Source organism: Meles meles, chromosome 15, assembly GCF_922984935.1.
Source record: "Meles meles chromosome 15, mMelMel3.1 paternal haplotype, whole genome shotgun sequence".
Lineage (NCBI taxonomy): Eukaryota > Metazoa > Chordata > Mammalia > Carnivora > Mustelidae > Meles > Meles meles.
The window spans coordinates 12,974,137-12,986,351 of NC_060080.1; the positions used below are offsets into that span (position 1 = coordinate 12,974,137).

Genomic DNA, 12,215 nt, shown 5'->3' on the forward strand with positions numbered 1-12,215 from the left:
ACCATTCCTTCACAGGGAGCTGAGTACATATGCTCAGAGCTAGCTGGGGATGCAATTTCATCTTGAGAATAGGATTTCTGCAGTTTTTTCCGTCACCTTCCAACCTGACAAAAGTTGGGCTGAGGACCCTCTAGGGCTGGGAGCCCTGGGAATAGAAGGCTCCAAGTGTCCCATCTCTGGCCTTCGCGTTCATCATCAGACTTCATAAAGGCGGAGTGTGGTAAGCCCAACGAGCTCGCCCCACCGCCTGCCCAGGTGCAGGCCGCTCTGGTTGTCTGGCTCTCTTTTCCTCTGTACTTTCCTTTTGAGTTTCTGCTAAAATCTGGAGACATGGAATCCACCGCGGGAACTCCGAGCCCCTCCAACTGAGCATGCGCCAATGCCAGGCCGCTTTTGGTCACCGGCTTCAGAGCTCTCCAAGCTGGGGCTGCGGAGCTGGAGGAGGAGGGAGGAGGGGAAGGGGAGGGGGTGCCTCGAGACTCGGCGGCTCGCGCGCCTGCGCATCCAGCTCCAGGGACCCTAGGTTTTCTATGGGATTCCCAATCTGCAGCAGAGACTTACCCGAGCTTGTTGCGGCGGCGGCTGGGCTTGCGAGGCGCTATCCAAGAGGGATTTAAGCAGCCTAGAGCTCCAGAGCCAAAAAGAAAAAGAAAAAAAGCGCGAGAGAACCGCACAGAGAGACGGCTTAACCGTTTATCTGAATTATACATATATATAAAGAACTGTTGAGTTTTATCATTTTCGTTAAGTGACCGTGCGCAGCGCTATAACTGTAAGTGGAAAATGCAATCTTCGTTGCTTTTCTGCATGTGTAGTACAGCTAATTGTCTGAGAGATGCTTTGGCTATTGTCACATACTTTGCATAGATGCCTCTGAATGCATGGTGGCAATTGCTTTGGTTAATGCTGGCCATCTGAATGTGTTGCCAGTCAACGGGGGGATCTTTTGGGATAATGGGGGTGGGGGAAGGGGGAGTGTTTATATGCGGCGTGTTTGGGGGACTGTCTTAGGCTGGATTTAAGATAGGTGAAACAGAGGTGGTTTTTTAGTGTAAGCCTAAGCAGATGTCCTTACATGGATTTAAGTAGCTAATTGAGCGATTGTGAAGTTTTCTGGTTGCTGATAAAACTATTGAGCGGTTGCAGGCAAGTACCAACCTGTCATCCGTGGGGCTGGGGCACCATTTTTCTCACCGTGGAGGAGCAGTGAAGGTGTTTGCTAAGTGAAACTGAGTAGACGAGATGCGGTGTGGAAATCAGCGTTGGTTTCCGAGCGGGATGTTCGTGTTCAGAACCACGGAGCGAGGCGCAAAAGAAGCACATTTCCTAGTATTTAGAAACGAGAAGATAATTTTTCGGTTTTGATTTTTCGTCATGACGGTGAATGGACAAAAAGGGAAAGATGTACAATCACATAGTCAGCCGTTTTCGACAGAGTCTGAGTCTCAGAGCCTCTGAATGGGAACTGTCAGAGCCAAACTAGTTACCTGCCTTTTCACCCCGTGTTCACATTCTGGTATACAGGGTTGAGAAATGTAAGCCCAGATGTGTTACATTTGGTAGTGTTTCTTTAAAGGAGAAAAGGTCGTTTTGTGTTTTGAGTTAAAATGGGTTGTTCTTGCCCAGAAGCTGAAGCGGGGTCTTTGCAAGGTCAACCCCCCGGTGGAAACCAGGGGCACTGGTGAATGTGGCTGGGGGTTGGAGGAAATGGTGAGGCTCCCTACAAGTGCTGAGCACTGCACGGATCAGTGCCCTGTGAGATGGGAGAGTGGGATCCATTTTTCTAGAGTTGTGCTCCTGCCCATATTTTGGAGACTAAAATGAAATGGAAATGCTGGTGGGTGTAGAAAACACAAGTGGGTACTATCTGTGTGTCACATCTCACTTGAAGACAAGAGGAGGGAAGGAGTTATATTTCTACATATTAATTTTTTTAAAAAATTAAAGGAATTTCAGGTTGAGACAAATTAAAAAGGAAACTCTTGTGAAAACATATTTTATCCCCACTATCATCTGAACTGCTTACATGTGTATGGTAGTGGGGGGAGGGTCTTGTATCACTGTATATTTCACCCGTAAGTGCACTCACGATGCTGGGGTGTTTAATAACTCCAGAAAATGCTGCACTGAAGCAGTTGGCAGAATGGCATGAGGTAGGCAGACAAGAGAAGAGCATGGCCAGTGTGAGTTGGATTTCCATAGAAAAAGCAGATTCGATTTCTGTAATGACACAAATTTTCCTTTAAATAAGGCAGTTCATTATGTAGCCCCTTGGCCCTTTCAGCAGTCCAAATATTTCGAACACCTCAAAGGAATTTGTAATTTACAATGGATAAAATTTGAAATAAAAAATTCGAGAATATTCTCTCCTTGGAAACCCAAAATTAAATCACTGGTTCTTCCCTTCCTTACTTAGGGCAGAAGGATCAATCTCTTGTCATAATTGAACCATTCTCCCGGTCATCGCCTAGAGTTGGAATCTGCTTCATGAATGGTGCAGGTGTTGTTACACTGCATTGGTAAATGGGTAGCGCAGGAAGAATGGGGAATCTGGCACTAAAACTCAGAGATGTTTAGTATCAGATACCCTGGCTTGTAGGCTGACAGAGTCACATCAGGCAGAGACCTTCAAAGGCATCTAGTCCAACCCCCTTATTTTACAGATGAGGAAACTGAGGCCCCGCACCACAGAGCTTAGAAGAATCAATTAACTTCTAGTCTATGAAATAAACAATTACAGAGTAATGGGGAGTGGAAATGTTCCCTTCTCCCTACACTTTTAGCATCCTCAGTGACATTGCTAAAGTCTTCAAATAAACAATTGTCTGGTCCCCAGTACATCTTTCAAGAGAATCCCAAGGATTCCTTTTCACACTATATCATTTCTCCTTTCTTGTGAGGTCGTTTTCTATCTCTTTCCTATTGTCCCTCCCCTCCAACATACCCATCTTATTCAATGTTTAACGTGGCCTTCCTGGCCTCCTCTGCATGTCAGTAAATTTGTTTGGAATCCTTGGATTTTTTTTTTTTTTTTTTTTTTTTTTTTTTTTGAGAGAGAACTGAGCTGTTTGAGCACTGGCCAGCCCCTCTCCATCTCCTCCATTCTCTCATCCTTAATGGACTCCAGCCTTGTAAGACACTGCAGGCACCATCCTCACTCCTCTGCCCGTCTTGCATCTTCCAAAACTGCTGCAGCTGCAGGGCCTGCGACCTACCGGAGTGAGGCAGCTGCAGTGTGAACACACAATGGGTTCTGCCAGCTCTCCTCTGGCTCCTAGAAGGCAGAAGCCAAATCCAAGATTTCTCAAATCCAAGATGCCTAACCCTCCCCAGCCTTCACAGAAATCCTCCAGATGCAGCCACCTGCAGAGAAGGGGAGGGGTGGGGGGGCAGGAAGACTGAAAGAAGAAGGCCAGAGCAGCTCAGCCTGAAGTGGGCGCTAGAGAGGACAGCAGTGTCTCTTGCAAAGGCTTTAGGGCTGGGAAAGGACTTGCACAGCTTCCTTCTCTGTTTTGCGGCCCTGAGACTGCAAAGCAGGCAATCCTACCTGCCTACCTGGGCCTTCTTCTCGTTCCTTCTTTTTATTTATTTATTTTTTTCCCCTCTCAATCTTTTGGTTTCTCCCTCATTTTCTCTCCCGAATGCCAAGACAGTAAAGCTCTAGGCCTTTTAAAGATAATCCAAGCCTTTCTGTTCCTTTTTGAAACATGTAATCTCCCACACTCTCAGAAAGATAGCACAACCACCACAGATGGCCCCTTCAGGGGAATGCCAGGAATTTCTACCTGCGAAAAGCTGAAGCATTAGGGAAGGCTTGAGGAAGACAGTCTGAGTTTCTTTTTTATGAAAGATGAGTTAAATACTCCTGGAAGTTTTTGAGGAAGCATGGAGGTGAGTTTCTCAACATTCAAAAATTTACAAGTGTTTAAAACTTTATTTATTTTAAGTAATCTCTACCTCCAGCGTGGGGCTTGAACCTAGGACCCTGAGATCAAGAGTCACATGCTCTACTGACTGAGCCAGCCAGAGACCCTACCAATTAACAATTTAATTTAACCCTTCCTTTCTGGTAAACCTTTGCCAAATTGGGTTGAGTTCTGTCTTGGGTAGAGTCTGTCTCTAACAAATGTCACCTTGTCTTACTATCCCGTTCTGAAAATAGTCATGGCCAGACTGTTCTGAACACCAGGTAGCCTAGGCGGAGACTCGCAGTTGCTAAGTGCCCAGCTTTCATTTGCTATGCTGTGAATCTCATCTGTAATGGGATAACACGATTAGAAATGTTGTCCCGTGCAAGCTATAGATTTTCTGTCGGGGTTGCATATAGGTTTGGATTCCAAACATTGCTGAGGAGCTCCTTCATAAAATGACAGTATAATGTCAATATCAAACAAGTGACCTAATTCAGGAGAGTAATACCTTTTAATGTCATTCTGGAGGCCTTTTTCTTTGTATTGAGTGTTATCTATGCTCCTTAGATTAGTAAATATTTAGGAACATTGGACGGTTTTTCTTAAAGAATGGGTCACATTCAGTTTAGTCTAAGGTTGAAATTAACAATGTCCATCTCAGTTACATTTAGTAGGTATAAATGTATCAATTTTCGAAAAGTATCAAATGGTACACAAATAAGTTAACAAATGGTATTTCTACTGTCCCAGTGGTTAATTCATGTGATTAATAGAGTAAAGGAACTGGATGGGATCCATAAAAATTACTTAATCCATCCCTCCAACACATAAAAAGTGCAGTATATCAAGGAGCATTTTCATCTCAAAGACATACCTACAATATGATAGCACAGCCCACAAGGGCAGAGATTTCAATGATCCTTTTCATAGTTCCATAAAATTTGTACAGTGTCTTTTACAGTAGATATTCTATAGTAGATATTAACATATGTCAAATATATTTAATATTTGTTCCAAGAATCAGTTGTATGCACCTTGTTAATTACATCAAGAAATTAAATTATTTTGACTAAAAATAGGCACAATTTACATTGCTTTTAATATTATTATGTTACTAAAAGGAAAAGTAGATTAAAGGTTATTATATAATTTGTTCTCACTAAAAATGTAAAAGCACTATAATAATATCTTTAAGAGTTCATTTTAATCCATGAATATTTTTCTGTTTATCTCTCTTTTTTTAAAGATTTATTTATTTATTTATTTTAGAGAGAGAGAGAGAGAGCACTCAAGTGGGTAGAGGGGCAGAGGGTGAGAGAGAATCCCAACCAGACTCCCCTTTGAGTGTGGAGTCCGACTATGTGTGTGTCTCTATCTTGTGGCTAGATCTGAGGACCTATGAAACCACTACCTGAACTAAAACCACAAGTCAGATACCCAACTGATTAAGCCACACAGGCACTCCTCCTTCTATATCTTAATAAGTCAAAATATAAGTTATTTTTGCCTATTTACAAGAACTGATATTAACAGGTCAAGAAGGAAATCTAAACCCAGACTATGGTAGCTATGTGTACTATAGTATCTTGCGCTATGGAATTACGGGTCTCTTGTGCTATGGAATTTGGTTAACATGTTCACACTGTGAAGGGACCACAACAGTACAGTCTTCATTTACAGTTTGTTTCTAAAGATAATTTATGCTCCCTTAAGTGAGTCAAAATAGCTTGAGTTTCTCCCAGCCTGGTTCATTGAGAACTTCACAAATGGGGATCCTGGGGGTGCTTCAGAAACTACTTAATGAATGAAACAGAAATGGAATAGCAAATTAGTCAAGAATCCTCACAGAGGTTTGACACTTTAATAATAAGGTGCCTGTGAATACATTAAGGAGATGTTCTATACCCTTACCAGCTAACTTAAAGCAAACAAGTTGGGTAATTTGTCATGATTCTTATGCTTTCTCTGGATTTCTCCACTGCCTTATTTCACTGTGCTTCTAGCACAGATGACCTGCTGGGTAACCACCAACTTTTTTTTTTTTTTTTTTAAGACAATGCACTGCATTTATAACCATTTGTTGGATTATTCTCAGGTCAACAATCTATTTCCTTTTGTTCTAAATTACCATTAAGACTTGGAGCACTCTCATTCACCGACTGGCCTTCAAGCTCAATATATGTGATACAATAATTGCCGAACTTTTTATAGAAAGTAGGGCTCTCTTAATTAAAATGATTTCATTTTTATGAAGTATTACTCATAAAAGGCAAAGTGTTAACATATTGGTTAAATTTACTTGCAGTTATTACAGATCTGTAGAGTGAATTTGGTTTTTCTTTATTCTTGCTTATATAAGGACTTTTCTGAAAATGCAAATCTTTCAGTTTAAATATTTTTTTCTCTCCTTTGTTTGGATTTTATTTGTTATCACTTAGACTCTGAAAGACAATGAGCTTTTGAGGAGCTGAATGTAAATAGATTTTTGCAAATGATTAACATGTTAAATGTTCTTTGGAGCCCGGCTGGATTTTTTTTTCTAACCCAAATAGCTAGACCCTAATATTTTTGTTGTTTCATATTTTATTGCAATAGGAGATTCTTAAAATAGTAGACTGTGGTGCTACAGGAGTCCTTGGTATTTTATATTGTGTTGGTTTTATTAATTTGTGATTAGTGTGTTTATTTCTGATTTCTTGAAACCAAATCCTAAATTATGACTGAAATGTCTCATTGAAGGCTTATTAAGCATTACCAATAAAGTCAACATGCTTATTAATATATTTTATTTTAATGTACCGAATAGTGCCATGCAAGTGCGACTTTCAGTTAACAATTTCTATTTGTTGGAATCCTTTGGCAATTGGTGTTATGAGTTAATGGAAGACCATCAATTTTGTTTATTCCAGAAATTCAAGAGTTTTGAAATTTATACTGAAGGCATTTGATGTTTGTTTTCTTGCTAATATAGGAAATTCTATACAAAATAAAAAAGAACTTGCAAAATCAGTTTAAATTCTATACAAAATTTTAGCTTTTCTTTTAAATGTTTATAAAGGTATTCTTTCCTCAAAGAGATGAAAATCATCTATTTAATCTTTACTCATTCTTAGTTTGTGAATGGGAGAATTCCTCAGCCCTCTCCAAGGTTTTAACTGGCTCAAAAGAAAGTAGGGTAGGAAATGTGTATCAGAGTTTTCAAGCTTGATACCCTTAGATAAAACCCCAGTTCCACAGGTTATTAGTTCAATGACCTTGTATAAGTGCTTCAAACTCTCAGCCTCCGTTTCCATTTAAAATAGTAATTCACAGGATTCTTGAACAGAAAATGAAAGACTACATATATAAAGATATAATGTTTCATTTGTGAAAATGCAGTAAATGATAGTTACTATCATTCCTTTCTTCAGAAATCAAGTGTTCTGAAACCATTTTATTCTCTTGAGTTGTAGTAGAACCCACATTCGTCGTGGAACCTCTAAGGGAGGTATCTAGCTATGGAAAGCAGTGAACATTCGACAGTGCCTAGCCTACCTTGTAAAACAAGTGTCTAGGGAGTGAATGGGCCAAGCACAGTGTTGTCACTGTGCAACCAACATTAAATAAGTTACAATCCCAACCTTGACGGAATTTATGCCTAGGAAGACAGATAAAAGCAATTCACTAAGTCAAGTGAAATAGAAATGTGGCCTGGATGCATAGAAAAGAGAGTTTCTGGAAGAAAAGCCTACACTGACACCTCAAACTAACATTTTTCTCATTCTTTCTTTCAGTGCACCACCTTGCCATTAGACCTTTTCTTTACTATCATCCCCCTGCTGTATAATACCAGCATATAATTGGACCCAACAGAATATGGAACTAAGAGCACATTTTTATATTTGTTAACGTATTGAATCTATTTTAAGACCACCTATTATTTTTCAAGGTACACTTGTCTCCCCTTACCAGTAGTTTCGCTCTACACAGGTACAGTTACCTCTGGTCAATCCAGGTCCAGAAGCTGATGATCCTCCTGATGAGTGGTCAGAAGACCAACAGTCGGCTAATGCTAAGCCACGTGCCTCCAACACTCACCCCACTTCATCTCATTATGCAAGCATTTTATCAGCTCCATCATCACAAGAAGAAGGGTCCCTTCAGTACAATGAGATATTTTGAGAGAAAGGGAAACCACACTCACATAACTTTGATGACAGTATATTGTTATAACTATTCTATTTTATTATTACTTACCCTTGTTAATCTCTTACTATGCCTAACTGATAAATTAAACTTCATTATAATATGTATGTATCGGGAAAACCACAGTATGTATAAGGTTCAGTCCTATCTGAAGTTCAGGCATTCATTGGTGGTCTTGGAATGTATCTTTTGGGGATACAGGGAGTGCTACTATAACTGAACAATGTGACCCTTGTCTCCCACTCAAGCCTCCAATGAATCATAGGACTTGAACAAAAACATTTCAAGAGTGCCCCGCCTTTTGATTTAAATATCATACTATCATACTTCTATCCTTTATTACCTTCCAAAAAAGGAATTTCTAATACTCTCCCCTCACCTCCCTTATAATTCAAACTAATTTCATGACTTACCTTTCAATGCCTGTCTGTGGGAGGACTTTTATGTGATCTATTCTTTCATTCTTTCCTCCCAGGGCTTTTATGATAAGGAAAGTATATCTCCCAACCCTTCTTAACTTTTGAGCTGAAAACTTGATTCCAACCCTTCTGCGCGCACACACACACACAAATCCAAAATGGTCTTCTTTTCTTTAGCTCTTCTAAGACCCATTTTTCTTCTCCTCAGCTTTTTCTCTCCTCTCCCCATATTTCCTGCTTCATTTACTAGGGAATTTCAAATATATTTCTAACCTGTGGTTAAAAAAGAACATCCTTTTCTCCCTTTGAAATCTATAAAAGTTGTTCATAATTTCTGAGGCTCTTTTGTGTAGTAGGAATCTTGGATGATTCATAGAACCGGGTAGGAATTTTGGTCGTAATTAATTTGGGGGGGCTCATTTTCTCACTTGTGAAATGGGAATAATATATTTGCTATATAGGGTTGTTGAAGACCATATATATGTGTATATACAGGTATACATACACACACACATACACATACATATATCTACATACACACACACCACCTAAAAGAGCTTAGCACAGAGTAAATCATTCTCCTCCCACTCTGGACCTCTATCTTTCCTCCTGCCATTCTCCTCAGTCTGCATTTCATCGTTTATCTTAGTCTCCTGTTCTATGTTCTGCTCTTTCTAAGGGTATGTGTTCTAATTTGCTGGTCGTTAAATAGTAGCTAATACCCACATATCCCAGGGAGCCTGGTGAGTACGGTCCTAGAAAAAGTACCCTAACTGAGTCAGCATCCTGGTTTAGACCTGTGCTCTGCATCTGTTTGGGAAACTCTTCCATTTATTTCAGACATGCCTCCTGCTAAAGCTCCCCCAGCTTCCAATGACTAACGTTCGGTTAATGAACAATCCTTCCCACGCCAATGACTTATGGCATGCTTCATAAATTATGTCAGAGGACGTCTGCCAGTGTTTAATTGTCTTCTGCCCTTAATCCTCTCTTTCCTTCACCTTTTGCTCTGAGGTGCCTCCAGCACCTGTGACACATTCCCATGACTCCCTTACTTCACTTCTTTGGCCGAGTCTAATATTATCACTTAGTCCCTCTGTTGTCCGTCAAATCAATGTCCATCAAATAACACCCAGTATATGGCAGAAGGGGAAGCGTTAGTGGTGCATGCAATAAATGTTGCAGAATACGTGTGAATCAGGATTAGCCTATCAGAGCCTTCATTGGTTGGGTGCTTGTAGACGAGCGCACTAACGCACATTGGCTAAGAGCAGAGAATGGTTCTCAAAGCAGAGATGAGGGAGTACTGAACACACACACACACATACATATACAGTAAGTTCAAGTACTGTCATCGGTCGTTTCACATTTTTAAGCAAAATATTTAAGAGCAAATAGCTTTAGAACAAGTCGGTACTTAGGAAAAGGTATTAAAAGAATGGCCTATTGAAAGTTTGCTCATTCTTGGTGAGGTGGCAGAGTTGAAAGGGAAGGTGGTTTAAATTTTGTAGTAAGGACATTTTCAACTTTGTCTCTTTAAAGAAATATTTCAAGGACCCTGATAGTTATTGCCCCTCGGAGAGTTTTGTGGAAACTTTTTTTGAGGGACAAAACGCTTCCTCCATCCCACTTTCAGATATTCCTAGTGCGCATGCGAAATGAGTTAAGTGTTTCTCTAAAGATAGAGACTCCGGTAGCTGTTGAGATTTGTTTGGCCTTGTTTCCAAAGTTTGCTCAGGAACTTTTGTTAACTTATGCTGGTTACCATCTTAGTGTCTTCTGAGGAACCCAGCTGGTAAAGCTGCTTTAGAAGGACATGAGTGGAACTACGTAATGGAATGCCGACAAACTGGGAGGCAGGGGTGCCTGGGTGGCTCAGTGGCTTAAAGCCTCTGCCTTTGGCTCAGTCACGATCCCAGGGTCCTGGGATCGAGCCCTGCATTGGGCTCTCTGCTCAGCCGGGAGCCTGCTTCTCCTCTCTCTCTGCCTGCCTCTCTGCCTACTTGAGATCTCTGTCTGTCAAATTAATTAATTAATTAATTAAAAGAATTAAATAAAACTAGGAGGCATCACAGGTTATAGTCATCATTCATGTGAATTCCTGGAAAAATTACTTAAACTTTTCTGAGTTTTCATTTCTTCATGTGAAAATAAATATGGGTGTCAGTTTCTTAGGGTATAAAACACAAGCAATGAACAACATAGTCTATACGGTATGATATTCAGGGGCTTTGCAACTCCTCACGGTTAATCCAGCAAGGAAGGGTAAAGAGGAGATGCTTTCTGAGGTGTGCAGTGTTTGGAAACATGCGTGGCACATCCCATCTCTCTGTGTGAAGGGCTCTGCCGGGTTCTTTGCTTTCACTATGTTGCTACTATCTATGTTATCAATGCATTCATTCTTTCAACAAATACCTGTTGCATATCTGTCATTTGCCTCGTACTCGATATATGAGGGAAACTAAAATGGCCATAATCCCTGCCCTCATAGAGCTCAGAGTCTAGCTAGAGAAACATATATTAAACAAATAACCACAAAATAGCACAAAATTACAAATAAGGTTGGGTACAATGGAAGAAAATACATGACACTATAAGAAAATGTGATGGGAAGACCTATTTTGAGCTGTTTGAATAGATCCAGGGAAATCCAGTGAGATCTAGATTTCCAACTCAGCTTCCTGGGATTGCTACTAAGATGTGGTTATAGCTTCTGAGCCTTGAGAAGGAGATTACTGCATTTCTCTTTGAGACAGGAGAGTAGGCCTTGCTCCCAGGTTTAAGCATCTCCTACTTTATCCATGACTCACAAGGTTCCCAATAATGAGGACAACAACAAAGCTTTTGATGGCAGTACATCTCCAAGAGAACCATGCTGTGATGTATTGTTCACTAGGACAGTTTCCAGACAGAGAAATCTGCAAGCACCTGTGTGTCCAGTGCTCTTGCCAAACCCTTGGCTGCTTTCAAGTGGTATACATATTTGGGTCTTTAAACATGCTTAAATATATCTATAATTCCATTAAGTTAAATGTGGTTTTCATTTATTCAACAAGTGTTTATTGAACACTTACTATGTACCTTGAGGATACAAGACATTGTTTGTATCCTCTCAGCACTCACGTTTCAACAGTGGAAACCAATAATTGATGGTCTGATAAGAATCATCATGGGAGGAGCATAGAGAACTATGGTCTCACTTCTGGGGCACACAGAACCCAAATCTCCATATGGTGAGCGTTGGAGACAGGCTAATTTCAGATATGTCAAGAGTAGGAATTTGCTAGACAATGAGCAAAGGGGAGCAGGGATGCCATAATTGATAGAGGGAGCAGGAAACAAAGTATGCGGTACTGGCAGGAAAACATTTTCAAGTTCATGTGTCTGACATAATGTGTTTTTTGTTTGTTTGTTTGTTTTTAAAGATTTTATTTATTTATTTGACAGAGAGAGATCACAAGTAAGCAGAAAGGCAGGCAGAGAGAGAGAGATAGGAGGAAGCAGGCTCCCCACTGAGCAGAGAACCCAAAGTGGGGCTCGATCCCAGGACTCTGAGATCATGACCTAAGCCAAAGGCAGAGGCTTTAACCCACTGAGCCACCCAGGTGCCCCCTGACATAATGTTTTAAAAGGTTATAGAATCTTGATCAAATAAGATTAGCCTGATGTTATGAAAAGAAATATGGATTTTGTAATCAGG

The 12,215-nt window shown here is 40.5% G+C and overlaps 1 protein-coding gene across 1 annotated transcript in view; it reads left to right on the forward strand.

Moving 5' to 3' along the window:
- Positions 1–496: 496 nt before the first annotated feature.
- Positions 497–12,215, forward strand: part of VSNL1 (visinin like 1) — a 107,450-nt gene continuing 95,731 nt past the window's right edge. Inside the window, exon 1 of the mRNA XM_045978712.1 lies at positions 497–772. The gene's annotated coding sequence lies outside the window, so the exon portion shown is untranslated. The remainder of the gene's footprint in view (positions 773–12,215) is intronic.